Source organism: Molothrus ater, chromosome 3, assembly GCF_012460135.2.
Source record: "Molothrus ater isolate BHLD 08-10-18 breed brown headed cowbird chromosome 3, BPBGC_Mater_1.1, whole genome shotgun sequence".
Classification (NCBI taxonomy): domain Eukaryota; kingdom Metazoa; phylum Chordata; class Aves; order Passeriformes; family Icteridae; genus Molothrus; species Molothrus ater.
The window spans coordinates 47,722,517-47,743,302 of NC_050480.2; positions in this window are offsets into that span (position 1 = coordinate 47,722,517).

Here is a 20,786-nt window from a genome sequence, read left to right on the forward strand (position 1 = left end):
GGTAATGAAGTGAAAGGTCCATATATGGTGTTTGTCATTAATTTGTACATAAGCCCCAAAAGTGTTACTGGTTTTTGTCCAGAGAAGGCTGCAGGGGATTTGCACACCCTGCAATTTTTTTGGTAATACTCAGCATATATGAGAAATGGATCATCAGAAGTGACCTCAAGATCCCTGCTTGGCCTCTAACAGCACTAAAGCTTTTGAAAGTCAGTCAATCCAGACTTTGAAGTCTAAGAAGCACACTTAGCTTTCCTGAGAACTTCTTAAGGTGCTTAGTCACTGCAGTCAGGATCGACTGAGCCCTAGCCAAACATTTCCTCGCCTTAAATAGAAAGAAACTTGGAAACATTTCTGGACTAATCTTATTCAGGTTGTTCTACTCAAATGTATTGGACAGGGCAGTGTAACCACAGCTCCAAGTAAGTTTTGGAATCTTTCCTGCCTGCTGGGAAACTGCTCAAGCTTTCTAGACTTAGAGCTGTTGCCAAACAAACATCTGTGATTTTTTTCCCCACAATAATCTGCACTGGTCATGAATCCTAAGGAAGACTCCCAGCTGCAGGTGAGTTTTTTTATTTTTCTGCAGCTTGGTTTGAATAAGCCATAAACAAGACAGAAACTAAGAACATGTGTCAATTAGCTGGTCAGCTCCAGGAAACAAAAAGCTATACTAGTGCTTGGCAGAACCACAGCTGGAGGTGAACTGTCCAGTGTTTGTAAATTCACCCATTTCAGAAACATCCTGATGGACCATGCAATGAGTTTCTGCATCTGGAAGCCTATGTGGTCTTTGGCAGGCACACAGGTTGTGGGGCATCCATAATAAAAGACCTATGGAGCAGCATGACTAGCACTTATATAAGGATGCCATCAGGCTGTAGGGACATACATGGCAGAGACAGACCTGCTGCTGCAGAGTCTGCACCAACATTCCTGCACATTCAGCTTGGGTCAGCAAATAGAATGACAGCTGCTTACATTGGTTGTTGAAATCTGAATTGGCAGGGCTCTGCAGCAGTGATCTACAGAACCAGCATAGCAAATAATATACAAGTGCCCATGTAGCTGTTGTGCAGAGCTGTAGCATGGAAGAAGAAAGGCATGGATGTCTTGGAAGAGTTCAAGGAATTGTTGCCAATTGTGCACTGTGGGTCTCAGACTGCTGGTCACTACCAGTGACAAGAGGTGAAGAGCTGTGATGCACAAGGAGGGGAGAGTACATAAGGCAAAAGAGAGGAATGACAGCAGCACTGCACAGTGGAAACATGAGAATGAGGTTGTACAGCATTCTCCTCACCTCCTCACTCATCTGCTTCTTTGCACCTCTGTCCCACCACTGTCATGATGGACCAGACTAAGGCAGTGTCAGCTACTAAACTGTGCATTAAAATTTACTGCATCTAATGAAAATATCTCTGTTACTTATTATTGAAGTGCAGTGTTGTACTTAGGCTCATAAAATTCACATCTGATCACACTTCGAATCTGACCCTTTGTCAGTTTATTCCATTCCTTACTAATTATAGTTTTTGTGGATTTTTTTTGTGTATGAGTTGATTTCATAATATTTTTCTCAAACTGAAGGGGTTTCAGTCTCTATGTTTTTAGGAAAATCATTACTCAGGCACTGTCAGTGGATGGTCAAGATTTACAGGAGGAGCAGGTAATACATATATCCAACATTTAGGTTTGCTTTATGTGTAGGTCTTTAGATGCCAAAGCAAAATTACAAACAATGATTCTAAGGAATTTCAAATTTTTACATGATTTATGTAATCACTTCAACATGTAATTAACCTGATATTTCCTTCAATCCAGGCACCTTCTTAACAGTACTTACAAGATTAGGCTACATCATGAGAAGACATGGTTTACTCCACTGACAGAGTGACATGGTCATTACCAGTACATAAATTGCATCCTTACTTGCCTTCTATCATATTGCTTCTGTAATTCCATCTATTCTTATGGATATTTGAGACATATTAATGCAGAGTCATGTAAGCACAGAATAACTGAGGCAAGAAGGGATCTCTGGTGATCATCTGGTCCACTGGTCTACTCAAGTCATAAATTGGATGCAACCTCAATGTCAGAGCATGTTGCTTACAGTCATGTCTAATTTTTGCATGCCTCTCAAGATGGGGATTGTTTAACCTCTGGGGTTTTTTTTGCTTTTTTACAAAATAAAATTACAATTTCACATTCCATATGCTGCATTTCTATTTTCTAGGTTTTACATTAATAGCAGGCCTCAGTCAGTATTAAAACGTCAGACATACAATGCTAGTCAGAACAGGTTTTTAATAGCTTAAGGCTATTATCCATCTGGAAAAATGTGGGCCAATATTTTACTGAATAATGAATATTGTTTCATATGGATTTATCATACACATTTTATAGTTTTCAGTCAAGTATATTACAAATGCTTCTTATTACAGTGCTACTTTATGTCCTGTATGAAGTAAATATGAATTACAATCGTTCTCCATTAAAAGAAAGCAAAGTATTAGAAGTGAAATCAACAAAAGCTTTATAAAGTAGCCAAATTAAGGTGAAGTATGAGTGTCTGCCAAGTGAGGAAGGTTCATTTTGTACTAAATGAATTAAAGCTAAAATATGATGGACAAAACAAATTTATCCATTCTGAAAACAGAATTACAGTGGTGCAATGTCTTTCAAATACAGTGATCTGTTTATATGCAGTACTTTGTTTGAAGTATAGCATTTCAGACAGGATCCTTCATCAGCAAATCATTTAAAGTGATTGTCAAACACAAGAAAAAAAAACTTTTTTTTTTTACTGTCATTCTAATTACAATGCATTAGTTGGAAGGTCTGTTGTATGATAGTTTAACAAATTAGACAAGTACTCAGACTACAGAAACATTAGGCCTTTGTTAAAAATGGCTCCTATTTCACTTGTATTTTCTCTTCTTGCTTTAAATTAAAAGTGGTGAATTACATAAACCACAAAGCTAAGCACGCAAGCAAGTGGACAATCCCTTTAAAGACGCTGAAGCTGGAAGATCCAAAATGCATCAATACTTCATTTAATTTTAGGCTTTCATTTTTTAAATACAGTTATTTTTATCCCTGTTACCATATTTTTGTGAATGCAAACCCTTCTTCAGTATAAGAACACATACATATTTAAATTTTATTATTAGCTCCATCCTGTGAGAAAATTTCAGATATCATGACAATTAAAACGTTTACCATAAAAGTATGAGCATTCTAACATGCATTCTAGCATGCCCTTAACTTCATCTGCCTCTTCCTGCATCTCCCCCCCTCCCTCCCCCTCCCTCACCACCTGGTGAGACAGGAGGTGAAATGCAAAGACAGCTGAGATATTTCAAAGAAAATGCTGGTGCGCTCCAATTTAAGAACAACATAGTAATCTGAAACTAACAAGGTAAATAATTGTTTCAGAGAAAGTAAACAGGTAACAAGGCGAATGGGTAGGAGAAGCCTAGAGTATGCAGGATGGATTCCAATTTATTAAAGTCAGTCATCCTGACAATTCTCTTTTCTCCCATTCTTTAAATTTTTTTGGGATCTGTCCCAGGACACTACCAATCAGTAAGCTTCTTGAGTTGGCTTTAGATCCAACTGGTGACTTAAAAAGTCTAAGACTTTTTGAAGTCCTAATTGAGGCAATTGAACTTTGACATGAAGTAGGTGATTGAATCTACAGGAAATTGTAAGCTTTAACTAGATCAGCTCAGCAAGCTCCATAGTGCATGGCATTGTCGTGACCAAAATTCAGACCTATTGCTGAGATTGGGTCGAGCAACTTGATGTATTATCACAGTTTTCAGCTTTACTTCAGGCAAGGTGTGTGAGAAGTCATTAACATCTTCTCCTTCAAATCTCCCTGTGAGTCAGCATCCCTGCTGCTGTAGCACTCCAGTCAGACTGGTTCCAGCGTCAATTAGGAATAACCAACATTTATGAATTATACCTTTATAGTCCATTTCCATGTAGATGCTCAGTTTGAGAAGATGTTTCCTGAGTCACAGTGGGAGAAAAACTTGGTACAGAGGCCCCCCCTCCTTAGGCAAGACTGACAGGTTAATGGGAAAAAAGAGATTGCCTTAATTTTAGCAACTGGAAGTTGAGATCTACACACACAAGGCGAGCGGTACTGGTTTAGCTGTGCAAGTCTGTGGTACAGCCTGTACTGCTGCGTTGCAGCTGTGCCTAAATTACAATCTGCACTGGGAGCCGTTTAATTTGCATTAGATTTGCATCTCTCCCCTTACATGGAGAGCAAGTAACTTCCCTGGAACAATGTTGAGGTGTGTCTGGAGGAGTCACAGAGGCTGCTGGCGCAGCCTGAGGTTACCCACAACTCTGCCTCCCAGCTAGGGAGTGGAGATCCGTTTTCCCTCTCCACAGCCAGCCCCACTCCCTCAGTCATTCTCCTCAGGATACCTTCTCCTGGTGGAGCCTGAGTGACCCTTACTTACATTCTGAAAATTTTAAGGCAAAAATGGCAGCTAAACTTTTGAGAAACTCTCTATCCTAACTAATATCCCTCTCTTTTTCCCATCCCTGCAAGTATCCAAGGCCAAGATGGTCAGGGCTTTGAGCAACCTGGTCTAGTGGAAGGTGTCTTGTCCATGACAGAGTGGTTGGAACTACATGATCTTTGAATTCCCTTCCAGCCCAATGTTCTTCTGTGATACTAAATACTGAACTGCACTAACTCTGGGCCATGAAGGTTTATTGTAAAGATGGTTTAACACGTAGTCAGGACACTGTGTGAGGGCTGGTGGGTTTGTGGGTCATCAGTGGCTGCTTATGGGAGTCCATTGGCACAGCCTGGAAACCAGGATGTGAGACACCCACCAGCCAGGAGCAGGCAGCCATGAGGCCCCAGGGCAGCCCCAAAACTGGGCACTATGAGGAACCTCCATGGGCATGTGTCAAGGCTGGGCTGGGCCATGGCAAGCTGCAGAATGGTCTTGCTGCAGCATTTCTGGGGCAGGGGTTGATGACTCCAGGTGCTGACATGAGTCCTGTGTCATGGGAAGCCCTGGGGGCTGCCAGGGACAGTCAGAGCTGGGAATGCCCCCAGGGCTCTGGCATTTTTATGCCTCCATCTAGAGTAGCAATTCATATCTGAAGAGCAAGCAGTCTTATGTCCCACGGAAATATTTTTCTAGGTCATGAATATTTTTGTCTAGTAGTTCAGCAAAAGCAAATTTTTTGAAGATAAAGGTGTATCCCATAAATAACCATTATATCAAGTGTTGGTGAGGTATTTTCTTGCTCTGTATTTATATTTTGCTGATATATTCTCCATATATCAGCTGATATATTTGTGTCTTCTGTCTTCCTCCTGGATATGCCATTCAGGTTTGGAGACACTCCTGGACACACCGAATTTCAATAATCCCTTAGAGCTACCACATAGAAGAGAGGCTGTTCTATCTTTCAGTAAGTGCTTTGAAATACTTTTTTCTGTCTTGCTGATCCCACAGTAAACACAGTTTTTTAGAATCAAGAACTTAGGCCACTGAACAGTATTTTCAAAGAATTATTCCTGTTTAAGCGCAAATTTAGTGAAGTATGTATCTAACAGATGGATTCTTAATGCCTGTGACTTTGGAGCTTTCAGGTGTTGACAGATGTATTGAAAAGGTGTCCTCCCAGAAAAAAAAAGCATATTAGGGTTATATCATAAAGTAACTTCAGCTGTGCTGAAATGGAACATACAAGCGTAAACAAACATTGCCTTAATACAAGCATTAACAAACATTGCCAATATGAAATTGTTCACATAATGCTGAGGAGTAATGCTTTGTTCCTCGCACCTTTTGAAAGCATGGTATCTTTGAGCTAAGTAAATGATTAAGTGGAATAAGAAGTTTATCTCCCTGTTGTGATCTGTAGGTTCTTATTACTGCTATCGAGTTCTGCATTCAGCACTGTAACTCTCATATGTCATATGCAGCTTGTTTTCTCTCAGTCTATGCAGAGAATTATGTGAGCAGTATAACTCTTCCCTTTGGTAGTTTTCTTTGAGGTGGAGAGTCAGTTGCACATATCTGCTGCTGTATTTTTGTACAAAAGAAGGTATGATCAAAGAAATATGCCTTGTACTTCAGCAGAAAATGATAATATTTGAGACAATACATATTTCATGAAAACTGTAAATTTAATTTACTGAAGAAATAGGACTTTGTGTAAACAATAAAGGAAAAGCTTTCATTAAGGTGAAAGCAGAGAGAATTTTTTCTTCTGTGAATGTACATAGAGTAAGTAAATACATAAATAGCAGTGTTGTTTAAACAGATTTTCCCCATAGAACTCTTGCTGCCCAAAACCCATAGGAGAGTTCAAGCGGTGAAATTCATATCCACTAGAAGTAAAACATTCTAAAATTTAATAGGAGCAAAATATGCTCATGTATTTTCATGCTGCAAAATATCAAAATTAAACAAATTAAAAGAAGAGCTTAAATAGGAGAAAGCAAGATTCTGCTTTGCTTTGCATACATTTTGAAAATGATCCTAATCTACCATGACCTAAAATTTAGTTTCTGAAGTAATTATAAGCATTGTGTAGTGTCTGTGTAATAAATATACAACTTTAAACAGAGTTTAGATACCCCACTCTCTCCAGTCAGAACAAGATGGATATTTCTCTTGGATAATACAAAGTATGCAAGTGGGTAAAAAATAGTGTGATCTGGAGGTTAGTGACTTCCAGCTCCAGTGGATTAACAGAGAAACACATCCCAAAATTGAAGATCCTTTGGTGGAGGTCTCTTCTTCCAGCTTTTTCCTGTCTGAATGTGGAATTGCGAGTACTTCAGCTGACCTCAGCTGCACAGTATTCCATGAGTGAGAACTACACAAAGGACTGTGTAACCCTCCATGGCCCTGAATTTTAATGCTTTTTGCACTTAGTCTTCTTTTATTCAACACTTATACCCCTCAACTCTTCATTTTATTGCTCTAGTTTAGAAGTCCTTGACCTAAGATAGGCTTTTAAATGGAGAAAAAAATGGAGGAATTGTGTTTTGTATTACATATAATTATCACTTTTCTCATAGCGTATCAATTTGTTTTCCTTCCCAACACGGACCACATGCAGTAGCAAAAAAACAAAACAAAACAAAAAACCCAACAAACAAACAAACAAACAAAACCAAAAAACAAAAAAACAAAACAAAAAAAAAAGCCATAAAAAAACCAAACCCAAACCAAATCACACACAAAAAAATCCCCACAACACAAAACCAAAATAACTCAAACAAAACCCCCAAAACCTAACAGAAATTAAAATAATGGATCTGAATTGATATACTTTACACATGGGAAACTGAACATCACAGGAGATTGTTTTGAAAGACAAGAAGAGCACTCTTTCTTTCTGAAGTATCTTTGTACTCATAAGAACTATTTAACATGTCTGAGGTTACTCTAAAGAATATTTGCTTTCTTGTCCTTACTCTGAGAGTAGCCTCAGGTTGAAGAATTTATCTTTAACAGAGAAAAACCCTTCTATAAATAAAGTGAATAATCCTCCCCAGATTTCCTGTCTGGAATAATTTAGTGAAATGTAGACTGCCAAAGATAAAGGAAAACTTGGTGTATTCTATTTAGTCACTATTCATGTCCAACTGATGAGCTACTATGTAAAAAAAGTAATTAAGTAGACTTGTGTAAAAGGCAAAAAATGAAAGTAAAAAAACCCCTCAGATATAAGGAGCAACTTCAAAACAATAATGTTAGCAAAATATTTCAACATATGTTTAATATGTGCATTTACATATATTTGTTAATGATCTTGAAAAGACAGCTTGTGGCATCTAGGCAAGAGAACTAGTCAGAAGACTTCACAAAACTAATAACAGCCATATGGTAAAATAAAATGCTTGTAAATTAATATTTATGGTGGGAAAATTTCAAATAAAAATATGAGTATCTATTTTCATGTTTTAAATTACTATCATCATGCCTGTAGAAAGCTCAGGGAGAAGCTATGCTTGGTAATAGCAGTCTAAATTTCTAAATTTCTAGAAAATACTAATGCATATTTGACTGAGAGTGAACTTTATAATTCTAAAGACTATTGTGAAATGAAAATAGGTAAGGAGAGTCTGACTTGTTTAGGAGAATTGTAAGGTATTGGAGAGTAAGTCTACATCACTGAGGAAAGAGATGAATCAAGGAGGCATTAGTTATATACAAATAATAATGACAAGAGAAGGTTAAAAGGGATTATGAGAAGGGGATGTGGCTATACTTGGCATAAAAATGGAAAAATAAAAAAAATGGAAAATACTGAATTAAGAGCTAACAAAATAAAAGTCAACAACAGGCTACATCTCTTATACTATACCAAATGAAGTGGTGTAATTTAATGGAAAAAAAAATTGATCAGCCAAGAGCTGTGAAAGATTTTTTAAGATATTTGGATGAGTAATAAGCACATCCACTGATAATTAGGTGACAACTTTGAAAAATATTGCATATAGACACTCATGATCAAATTAATCGGAATTTTGCTGGGTTTGGGAAGGAATTGCTTGTACTAAGAGATGAGTTGCATTTCTTCATTTTGGAGGTCTTTTCTTGTCCCCAATACTGTCTGATGCCAGACACAAGATTAAGTGGATCACTGATTTAATTCCACTGGTAAACTGCTGTTCTGCTCCCAAGTAAGGCAACATTTATTTATTTTATCCTAGGTTTTTTACTTATGGCTGAGTTTCTTTTTGTTTACAATACTTAAAAGTATCAAGATTTCTTCATTGTTAGCTATTCCCTCATTTATGATATTTCCCTTCATATTTTGGAACAAGCATTTCCCATCCTCTAAACAATATGAATGGGACAATTCATCACTTTCTAAGTAATATAAATTAGAAAAATTCCTTGTATTGTTTATATGTGTTTGAGAACCCATGTTAAAATTATATATATTGTGCAAACATTGTATCTGACCTTTAAAAACTTCGGAATATTTAGACAAGAATCCTGGAAGACACTTGAAATTCAAGCAGCACTTACGCCTGGGTTTCTTTAGGAGAAATTTTTTAGCATGTACAAAGAAATGTCTGCTTCTGTGAAATATTTGCACTGTTTCAGGATTGAAGGGAGTTATGAAGGATGTTTTTAGATTTTTTAAATCTAAAAACTGTTTACAGACCACCGAACATACATAAGGTTCTTTAAATATCCTTTACTGAATTATAGACTTAGCATGACCATTCAGATCCATGATTTTAACAGCATATGTGAGTTTTTCCGAGTGTTGAGATTTGTGAGTGAGCACTGTAGTGGTTATTTTGCTCACAAGTTTTCAAATTATCACAATGCATTGCAAAGAAATTTACTCTTGAACTATTTGTGTCAAAGCAAGCAAACACGTTGTTATATATATATATATATATATATATATATATATATATATATACACATACATATACGTGTATGTATGTATATAATGTATATAGTATTTTATATATACATTTATTTTGGGTCAATGTTTTTATTGTGGGGATTAGTAATCAAAATAAGAAGGAAAAGAATAAATCAAATGCTAATCTGAAAAATCAGGGCATCATGATAGCCCTGGAGGTATGAGATTCAGGCCTTGAAGGGCTGCACTTCCCAATGGTTGGATAAGAAATTCCTGCCACTAGGTATGACTGAATTAAGCACAGATATAAAGCAAGAGTTACTCCATCATTTTTCAGATACTAGAGTGGCACAAACTATAAAATCCCTAATCAGAGAGAGAAAACTTGTTTTTTGATAGGTGTGTTGACTGAAGTCTACAATTGTCACTAATCAATTGCCTTGGAGTTTTTCTAGGCTGCCCAGGGCTTCAGTCACACTCAGAATGAACATCTTAAAAGCAACTCACTCTGCAAGTAAAACTTAGTGTTTAGGTTATGGTGCTGTCAAAGGACAGGGCCAAAAAAATATTTTCTTCAAATTCTTTTCTGCCACAAACTTTCTTTTAGACTGAACCATCCCTTGCTCTCAGATCTGGCAAAGGAATGAAAAAGTGAGAATTTGTGTTTAAAGAAAAAGCATTGAAGAGCTTAAACTCACTATGAAAGTAGGAATCCTCTTGAGTTTTTTGTGTAACACATCAAATGAGAAGGGTCAAAAGAGAGTACAGGCAGTTCTCCTGGGGAGAGTTCAAAGAACAAATCAATTCTCTAGCCATCTGGAATCCCCTATCAAAGTGAAACCCCTGAAATACACCTGTACAAGCCAGACATGCATTACAGTCAATGGTGTGAAGACCCAAAAAATCAGGACAATGACTTCTGATACTTACTGTGAGAAGACCTTCCACCGAGCCTAACATTCTGTTAGTCTGCAGAGTCTGATTAAGATAAAATAAAGTGAAGTCTCAACAAGTGTCTATACTTAGCCTTCTAACACCATTTGAGACACCTCTCTGCAGGGCACGGGGACCAGGCAGGACAATGATTTGTGAACCTGTTGGTACCCAAAGAGAGCTGAGAGGAAGAAATAACTATTGCATGCTTGAGCATTGTCTGTATGAAAGGAGGCATTAACAATTCTCAGCAGTAATAGCTCTCTGGTTATTAGTGTGTCTTTGCTAACTTTAGTCAGCCATGAAGAACATACTTAATGATGGTGAGATGGTGCATAATGATGTAGGTCTGAAATTTTTAATAGAAACTCTCTATGTGACAAATGATGTATTAACTTTAACTTGGACTGAGTCTTTAATATCCTGCCCAGTTAAAGAATCTCAGAAGTCTTATGGGTAGTACCAAATTTACAGGCAACTTTCTCATTAGTCTTTAGAGTTCCTCAGTTTGATCTTGCAGCTGGTAAGGAAATGAGTAAATTTTGAGGGGTGAACAGCCTCCCAAATCTGTGTTTTACTTTCCTAAATAGACCAAAAGACTGGTGTGGTAGTTGCAGTCTCTGCACTGGAAATTGCACTTCACATATCTACAGTAGAGAATAATATAAAAAAGAAACATTTTTGCTTAAGAAAACTTCCTTTCCTTACATAAAATATTAGGAGTATGCACTTTTTAAAAAGATAATGTGAACTTTAGAAAACTGGTGCCTCTTGATATTCATGTAATAAATGACTTTTTACAAAAATATTGCATTTGCAAGGCTTGTTCTCAAATTTGTTGATTCTGTTCTGAAAATTAGAATTGTATGTCTATTGACCATCTGTGCTTTTTTTGTTTTAACTAAAATTTGCCAGATTTATAGATAAAAAAGACTTTCCTAATTGGCACCAAAGCAAATACTGCTTTGGAAAGTGAAAACCAAGACTGGTGTTTTGCTGTCTCACATGTCATGATAATGGACCACCCCCTTGGCACCCTAAGCAGAACAGAAATAGTTGGTTTGCCTCTAATTGCACTGTTTTAATCACACAGTACATAAGGAAAATGGAATAAGTGTTTTGATTATTGACAATGTAAAACCTGGCTCATTTTTTTATTGTCTTTTTGGAGCTGTGACAAAGCTAAGAAATAAAATGTACATTGTACAAAGGTTGCTGTGATGTAGCTGACTAAAAGCAGAGAACACAGCTGAAGTAGTGCCCCACGATAGATAATAGAGATACCAAAATCTGACCCTAGCAAGTGTTAATATTAGGCTGTTGAAAAACAAGAAAGTTTAGTGTCTGTTCCACTTAGGAAAAAGAATACAAATATGCCTATATTTACCTCTAAAGTAGCAAAAGCCAATCTTTGACAATAATTATTTTTAATGCTACTGCATAGCAAATATTTTTTTTAATTTATGCAACATAATAGACAAGATGATCTCAGTAAATATAGACACAATCTTACCACAGGCCACTGCCAAACCTAATAAAATTCCCTAAGACATCATTCAGCATTGTATGCTTTTGATAGACACATTTTAGACACCAAACCCATTATCACTATAAAACTAATAAATTGTTTGTCTAGAGCAAATTTTAAAAGGTCATAATTTTTTTTTTTGCACACATGTCTGTAAGGAAATAGTCAAAATACTAAGGACGGAGTGTTGGCATTCATCAGGGCTTTAGTAAAACAATAGCTGTAATATGGAGCTATGACCTCCATTTCTCAAAGCTATGTCTGGTTTGCAAATACCATTATTTCAGAATGCCCACATTTTGTTAGTAGCCTCCTATTCTTATCCTAAGTGTTGGTTACCAAGGAAGTTACATACTGGTAGCCAACAGATTAAACATATTTGGCTGCTCAGTTTGGTGTTTTTCCTCTCTTAATTTTACTTAGCAAGTGCCTCTCCATTCTTGTGGGAGATGTTGAAGCAGAAAAAGTGGGGACAATAGGCACAGGGTACATCTTCTGTGTCCTGGACAGGCTGAACAATTTTTTTGACTTTTTCCTGCTGTTGCAATGCATATTTGAGCTCACAAACATTACACTTCTGAGGGAATGATGACTTTTGATTCCAGCTGCCAGAAAAAGAAGTGCCCTTTGTTTGCAGCCTGTCAATGGAATGACCTTTCCCTCCTGCCAATTCATGCTCAAGAAATACACGTGATTGTTTTCCCTTTGCTGCGTGTTTTAAGATCTTCCAAATTTGTTTGATCAATAGTTCAGAAGCTTTCAAACTGACATGAGAAAATACAGATTTTTGCAGACTCATTTTCAGTTGGATCTGAAGCAGATGAAGCTGGAGATCAGCGAGAATTAATCTGTACTTAATGAAGGAAACTTGCTGAATTTCTATAAATGCTTGCCTATGACACATATCCAGAGTTATATAAGCTGTCTGCCATTTATGCAATCCGCTTTGGCAATATTTATATTTGTATTCAAATCTTCCTCGTGAAAATAAATCAAAACCTTTTAATTGCCTATCAGGCAATAACCGGTCTTTTGGAATGCTAACTCAAAGGCAGAAACAGCCTTCAAAAGCTGCTATTAGGCTTTCAGAGTTGGCGTAGCCAGCAATACTTTCTTTCTGCTATGTTCAAAGACAATGCTGTCTTTCTCTTTAATGAAACCATGCAGACACACCAAATTCCATATATCTGCAACAAAAATTTATAAAGTAACTTCAGATGCATTCTTGCCTGTTTGGCTACGTAGAAGGTATAGATGTATTTGAATGACTTTTGCCTGTACTCCAAGTTCTCTGGCAAACACATGGCCATAAGAGCATGGCATTGTATCCAAGCTACAGATCTCTGCTAAGAAGCAGCATATGTTATCCTGGGCACATGTCACATGTTAGCATTGTGATGCTGCTTCATATGAGCACTGTAATCTCCTACCAATCTCTTTTCTTTCTCTGAAGATCAATGCAAAATTGACATTAGGCCTTCTGAAATGCTCCGTACTGACAGCACACTTCCATCAGCAGTATCTGCAATCTCCTGTTGCAGTGGGTAATGGCCAAGAATATCTACAGTGGAAGCTCAGGCATGTAGAGCTCTTGCCTACATGAAACCAATTATGCCAGCTGTGGGTATCTTAAGTGCTTTTACAAAACACACCTTTGAAACCACTGCTTGCACTACCACACATGTTCTTTGAGTGACAGGAAGCAGGGATCAGATTTTTAGGTGATTTTATAGAGGATTGCTTGTTTGGGTGGCACAACACCTTTCCACTAAGGTGCCTGATTTTTGATAGATTTTAGCAAGTAGCATGGTCCATGCTGTGCACAGGATGGATTACTTGCTTAATTTGCCGAGTCAGGAGCCATGTATTACATATTAATTGATCTATTACTTCCCTATTGATCTCAAATCTAAAAGTCTATATTATGTACATTTCCTGAAAGCTGGGACACACACAGAACTCATAAATCTCATTTTCTTACAGAGGGTAGGTTATACATCAAAGACAGAGCAGTGGCAAACAAAGGTGAAGACCCTTAGCCCCAAAGAAAAAAGTTGACGAGAATTTTAACCAAACAGTACGTGCATGAAGATCAAATGTGGGAACAGTTATAGCAGTGTAAGTTGTTGTGCTGGGGTAAGTTTGGGTGATGTCTCTGAGCCCTTAGAAACCTGTGACCAGCAGCTGAATTCCTCTTGCCTTCCATGTGACATCTCACAGAGATGTGCTGTTCTAGCTGTGCCTCTCAGCCATGTTTTGATGGGAGCCATGCTGTCCTTCTACCCTCTGGCAGCTGCACCAGGACCACTTCTAAAAGCATCTTAAATATTATCAGCTCACTCAGTAATTTAGAGGTCATGGCAGAGCTGTTTGCAGCCAAACATGTATTTAGCACAGACTAAGTGAACCTTTGCTTTCAGACAATTACAGCTTTGATGCAGCAGCATCCAAAACTAACTCTCCATTATTTTCACTCAGTCAATGGTCTGCTGCTGCTTCTTCTGGGCAGAGTGTTCTGGTTGCCTCAGCTGCATAAACTCTTGCCTAAATTTACTTCCTGATGGCAAGCACTTAATCACATGGCTCCTCAATGTTTGCTCTAGAAGATGGCAGTAAGCACTCCCACAGGTGGGGAAAGACTTTTCCTGGAAGTTGCAGGGACCACTCTTCAGGTTTTTATTGCACCACCCTTCAGGCTTTTATTGCAGCCTTTCAAGGGAGAGTGCTGCCTGAATTGAGAATGTTTCTCCCTCACTGCGTTTTGGTGCTAAGTGCCAGTGATTTAAGGCCAATGTTTGAGGGCACATCTCTCAAACAAACATGGTCTGTCACATTAAGACACAATTCAAAAAGTTGCTGAACTGTTAGTTACTGGTTCTTGGGTAAGAACTGATGAAACACAATGCAAGTATTTCTAGTCCCTGAAGCTGACTTTGCCTTAAACAGACTGGATTACTTGGGCAGCTACATGGAGAGGTACAGTAAGCAAAGAGGCAGTAAACATCATAATCCTAAACAACTCCCAGCTGCACTTATCAGGATTACAGTCTTCCTTCCCTCCGCCTGCCCTTCTGCATCCATCTATCAAGACATGCATTCTTGGAGCAAGTGTTGGTACATCTGCTTATTAATGGAATTTTCCATATTCCTACTCAGAACTACATGGCACTGGAGAGCTGCCATCGTTGTGCTTAGTGTAAGGCCTCAGAATGAGATTTTGTGCCAAAATAAAAGGGTATGTGACTTACCACAGGTACCACCTATGCCCTGAAAAATGCTACTAGATTCTCTCTCTACTAACTTAAAATCCTTTAGCACCTTCAGAGCTGTGCCTTGAACTCAGGCTCTGAGCAGCTGGAATGTTAGGTGGAAGCTGATGCCAGTGGATGGAAAAAAAAAAGATCCATAGTGCAAAACGGAGCGTGGTCCACACTGTAGTCATATCAGCACAGTGTCATCCCAAACTCATTGGGCTTGCTGAGATGTAAAGCTTAGTTCATGTCCATTGGCTTCCTTTCACAGGCAGGCTGCTTCCTGAGGCTAAACCAGCGTGCTGGCACATGTGCTACACCATATTGTCATACCAGCTCATTTGGCAGAGCTCAGACACTCATGCACTCCCCTCCTTGTGTGCTGTAGCTCCACTCCAGGAATCTGGGAGAGTAACTAATGACTGAGCAGTGGCTCTTTATACAGTACATGCATGGTGCTGCTAAGCATCTACAGTCTTGCCCTTACTGCCTTTAAAAATCTAGTCCTGACTCAATGAGTGTAGGTTGCCAGAATTGATAGATATCTGATAATAGCCAGGTGACTGCAGGAGTAGGACAAGACACATTTTTTGTGGACTACTGATAGGGTGATTCTTTTACAAGGTGTGAATGATGCTTTCCCACCTTACACCGATGCTCTCAACAGAAAGGTGTGAGTACATACATCCAGACAAAATGGTCTTCCATCTACACATCACTTAATGAAAGACCCACTAGTTACTGCTAGTCTTATGACAGTGCCCATTTTTAGAACAATTTAGGGACTTTCACTTTCCTTTTCTTTATAACCTCATTTATGTTTGTTCTTAATTATGCTTGGGCTGATTCATTATCTTCCATATCCCAACAGCCATGATTATAGCAGCCAACTGCTTGATTACTTTCTTAGGAGCTAGATAGAACACCTTCCTGTTCAGCAATAGGAGATTCCATGCCTACCATGGTAAGTAGCCTAGGAGTGCATTGTCCTTCAAAGACCGCTAGCCAGGTAAACAAAACATACAGACTCCAAAATCCACATACTGAGCCATTAGATGCTCTCTCATATTTCTCAAATCCTCTTCTTCCAATCTCCTCTGCCCCCTTGAAGAGCCTTTAATCCTGATAGGTGAATTGCACTCCTACTGCCTATTTCCCTCACTCTTCTCAAACCAGCTCTAGTAGCTCCATGCCAAGATGGCATTTTGCCACCCCAGAACTGAGCATTACTATTTCAAAATTTTACTTCTTACAGTCACTGAAAATCTGGACCAGGAATAGGGTCAAGTATGTCTAATCTTTGTGTTTGGATCCTGACAACAACACAGGATCAGGTAAATGCTTCTCATTTATTTTGTCACTTTTTGTTTTCCTCATTTCTACTCATTACTTGGTCTCTTTTAGCTTTCCTCCTCACGTGTAAAATTAAAATAGAGATCAGAACTTTTAGAAAAACTCCCCCCCACCAAAAAAATTCCAAAAAACCCTAAAAATCCTTCCATACTGTTAATTTCACATCTGCAAAAGCAGATACAAAAAACCCTACCACCCACTTTTGGTCAATAAATATCATTACTGCAAACAAGCATGAGTTGTTAGAGCTGAAGAAATCAAGATGCGCTTTTGACAGGTTCATTTGGCAGTGTAGGAGGTATTCTACAATTCTAAAAATATGTTCTATTTTCACAGACATTTTGAGATGTCTCTGTAAGTTCTCTTACAGAAGATGGCCTAGGGCCCATATGGTACAAGTCAATCTGACAGATGTTATATAATAATCTTTCTTGATTAAACTAGTACAAGATATTCTCTTCTCACCAACCAAATAACAAGAAAGAACCCATCCATTCTGAAATTAAACACCACCAACTACAGAGACATGATAGGGCTAGAGACCTTGCTGTAAAAATGTTCTGGTCACTTTTGGGAAATCCTTGTCCGTCTATGTCCCCTCTATAGGAGGGGTCCATTACCAGAGGAGGTAAAGTGACAAACAGGACTTGTTAGCTCAAGATCTTACATCCATGCCACAAATTCAAAAGCCAGATTAAGGAGTAGTAATATACACAAAAATAATTCATTAAAAAGAAAGCAGTAGGAAGAGAGGGACTCATTACAGAACTGATAATAAATTTGCACAGAAAAACTGAAAGTAACTAATTTACTTTATAACATGTATATATAAAAAACCATATATATTATATATATAATATATTATCTATATGTAACAATGATAAAACATCATATAGATTTAGAAAAAACCTATATTGTATTTTCTGGGGGTAGAAAAGGTCATGAAAGATTTTGTATCAGATATTGCAGAAATAGGAATCAGATATTTTTAAATATACATCTCATATATTTTGAATATGTTATCTATACATACGAGGACACATTGGAATATTTTCCCAAGGGAATTTGCTGAAGAGACCTTGGGCATGCAGGATCTTCTAGGAGTTCATTATGAATATTGCAAAATAAAAAAAAAAAACTTCATGCTTTTCTTCAAGTTTCTCAAAATTGCATCTGAATCTCTAAAGCTGTTGATGAGAGGGAGAAGGATGTAATGAGACCATGCCTATACTGCCAACAAAAAAAGACAATTTAGCTCTGAAACATCTGCGCTGATCATCTAAATTAAACATTTAAAAAAACCCCAAAACTGTAACTGTCTTAATGCCTATGGCAGAAAAAGCTGCAAGCTCTTCCACATAGACATTTCATTTTCTTATACCAAATATGCTCATGAAGACTGATGTTTCTGGTTTTCACTGAGTTTTGAGTTGGTAAAATTGCTTTAAATATTTAAATGTAATTTATGTGTGCAGAACCTCACCATAATGTATTGTGATTTGGAACTAATTTTGCAAGCCTGCTTTTTTTGGTATTTTGTTTATATTAGCAGTCGTGGGAATGACTGTAATTCATTATGTCATGAATAAATTTTTACGAAACTGGATCTTTAGTCTAGATCCAGTAAGATTGAATCAAAGGACATTTTATATCATAATGTTTTTCTTGATCTAAAACTTTCTTATGTTTTAGGACTTCTTCTTTGCTTCTCTCTCTCTCAGAACAGTTAATCATCCTGTCTTGTTTAGCTGGTAAAAAATGTAGGCTTATGTGAACACAGCAACCTCAGATACTGAGGACAGGACAAAAAAATCCTCTGGTCTGGTGATACAGCTCTATATCTGTGTCAGGCTTGTCAGTCACTCTCAATTTCATGCTATTTATTCTGATGTAAAGCCATTCAAACACGTAGGAAGACTCCCATTCATTTTATTGGTCTTGGCATGCTTGTCCAAGTCTCAGCTGAAGCAACAATCTTCTGTTCATCTTGTATGAAATTAGACTTCATCTTATTGTATCAGAACCCCTGGGAACTAATTACAAATCTATTTTTATGGTAAAACAAGCATATTAAAGGTTTACAAATTGGGTGTATGTTTGCTTGCCATAGCTCACATACTGTGCTCTGGAGTATTATTCCCACATGTAAACAATATTGCAAATATAAATTGCCTAAGTGGCTTCCCTGTTGTCAGAAACAGCTGTTCAGTGTGCTAGTTACTCCAGCTTTTTTCAAACACACATACTAACCCTCTGAACTAGCTCTCTTACAAGTGAGTAGCAAAGTGGGATACTGTAGGAATTATTTGCTTCACTAATTTTCTTTGTATTTTATCCATTCACAGAATGAATACACTAATGTTGATGGATCAAATCAAAAATCATGGGCCTAAACTGAAGCACTTAAGTGTATGTGTCACTTGTGCCTAATGCTAAATCATGTGCTTTAGTGCTCTGAAAACCAGAGTTCTAACACATCAGCTTTCCCTACATCCTTGTAAATGGATGAGGATAAATTTGATTCCTTGTATTCAAAGTCCATGTTTCGAACCTTGAAGTATGCTTTTGACATTCTTAGAGAAGTAGGTGGTTGGTTAGGTTTTTGGTTTTTTCTTTTTTTTTTTTTTCAAATGCAAGGACCAGGTATATCTTTGTTTGTTAAAATAAGAAAAGTTGCAGATATTATTTGGTAATACCAGCCGACTAAATTTCAAAGAAACACCAGACACCATGAGAGTCATGATAAAACAGTAGATTTCCATAAAAGGGAAAGAAAGTCACTGCTAGATTGCAGATAAGGGAACAAAGCATTTGTGTGGATGCTCATTTCTGTGTGCAAACAGGGTAAGCACAATGCACCAGAAACACAAATGCTAAAAGGTACAACTTCCCTGATATCTTTGTATCTCTCTGGCACTCTCCAAATAATGACAACTATGTTCACCTTCTCTAACAGTTGAGACTATAAAGATCACAGACAGTGCGCAAGAACCATCAGTAAACACCATCAGTAGAATTTTAAGATTTAAGCACTCTAACACTGCACTAGTGCTATCAAAAATCAACTATGGATTTCTAGAAACTAATTTTGTGGTAATAGTGATTGTCTGTCTTTTTTTGGTACACTTATTTTAACCGAAGTCTCAGCAGTTACAGGAGGAGTTTTATCTAGGTAGGAATTTCAGAGATGAGACAAATGACAATTAAATGTGACACAAAGAGAAGTTTAAATTGATATTAATGAGTGCCTATATGATGATGGCATAGTCCAGTGAATATTTCAGCTACTGTGACACCAATACATTGTTCTGAGCAAAACAGAAAGTCTAAGCACTTTGGAACAAAGAGCATTATTATTGAAATATTAGAAGGATTAACCCCAATGGAGCTGGGCTTTACCCTTGATATGGAGGGTGTGGTATACTTGTTTAAACAGGCACTCCTTATAATTGTGCCAGTTGTACCTGTGGTGAACAAACAGGCTTGACTCAACATATTTGTCAAACTTTAAAAAACTATGTCAATAGCAGCAGGGATGGTGCACAGGACTTCGTCGGAAGAAGAAAGATTTAATACCAGACAATGTTAATTTGCTTAGCTATTGCTTCCATAGACTTATAAAGATCACATTAAGTCTGATAAGAAAACTCAATTTTGAGTTGCATTTGCATGGCTCCAATCACTGTAGGAAAAGGAAAAACTCTCATTTTATCAGGAATTCAAAACTTTCCTACTACTAAGGATTACTGAAGCCACATGGAACTGCTATAGACAGCCTTTTGGACGATGCTTTCACAACAATTCTGGCTTACTTGGCTTGCTATGGATTGGCCCAGAATACCTGAACTCTAACAAATAGCAACTGATGTTGAAATTAGATATATAATATAGAACCTACTCCCCAAACTGTTAGTGGTAAAGCAAACAAGCAACTAAAAATTAAAAAAAAAAAAAATTAGAAGTTCCTTTAAAAGACAGTCCTAACAAGGACTTCAGCTTTGACCCTTCCACCTTTATCAACTAAGAATGTCACCACAATTCAAAAAAAAGAAGCAATCAGAATTTCAAAGCTATTGAAGTGAGGATGTTTGCAAAATTGTCTCTTTGAGTGATTTTTTAAATCTGTAGTTATCCCTGGTGACTCTCTGTATGCAGAAGATCCTAAATAGCTGTGCTAATATGAGTCTAAAGAACCAGTTTGCCTACAAAATGACAGAAATATTTAGGCAACTGTGATTAAATTTCATTACTGCTTACTTTATTTCTCATTTTCGTTCAAAATTCATGTGAGCTACCTACTCTAGGCAGAATATACGTGACCAGGTGCTTTTATA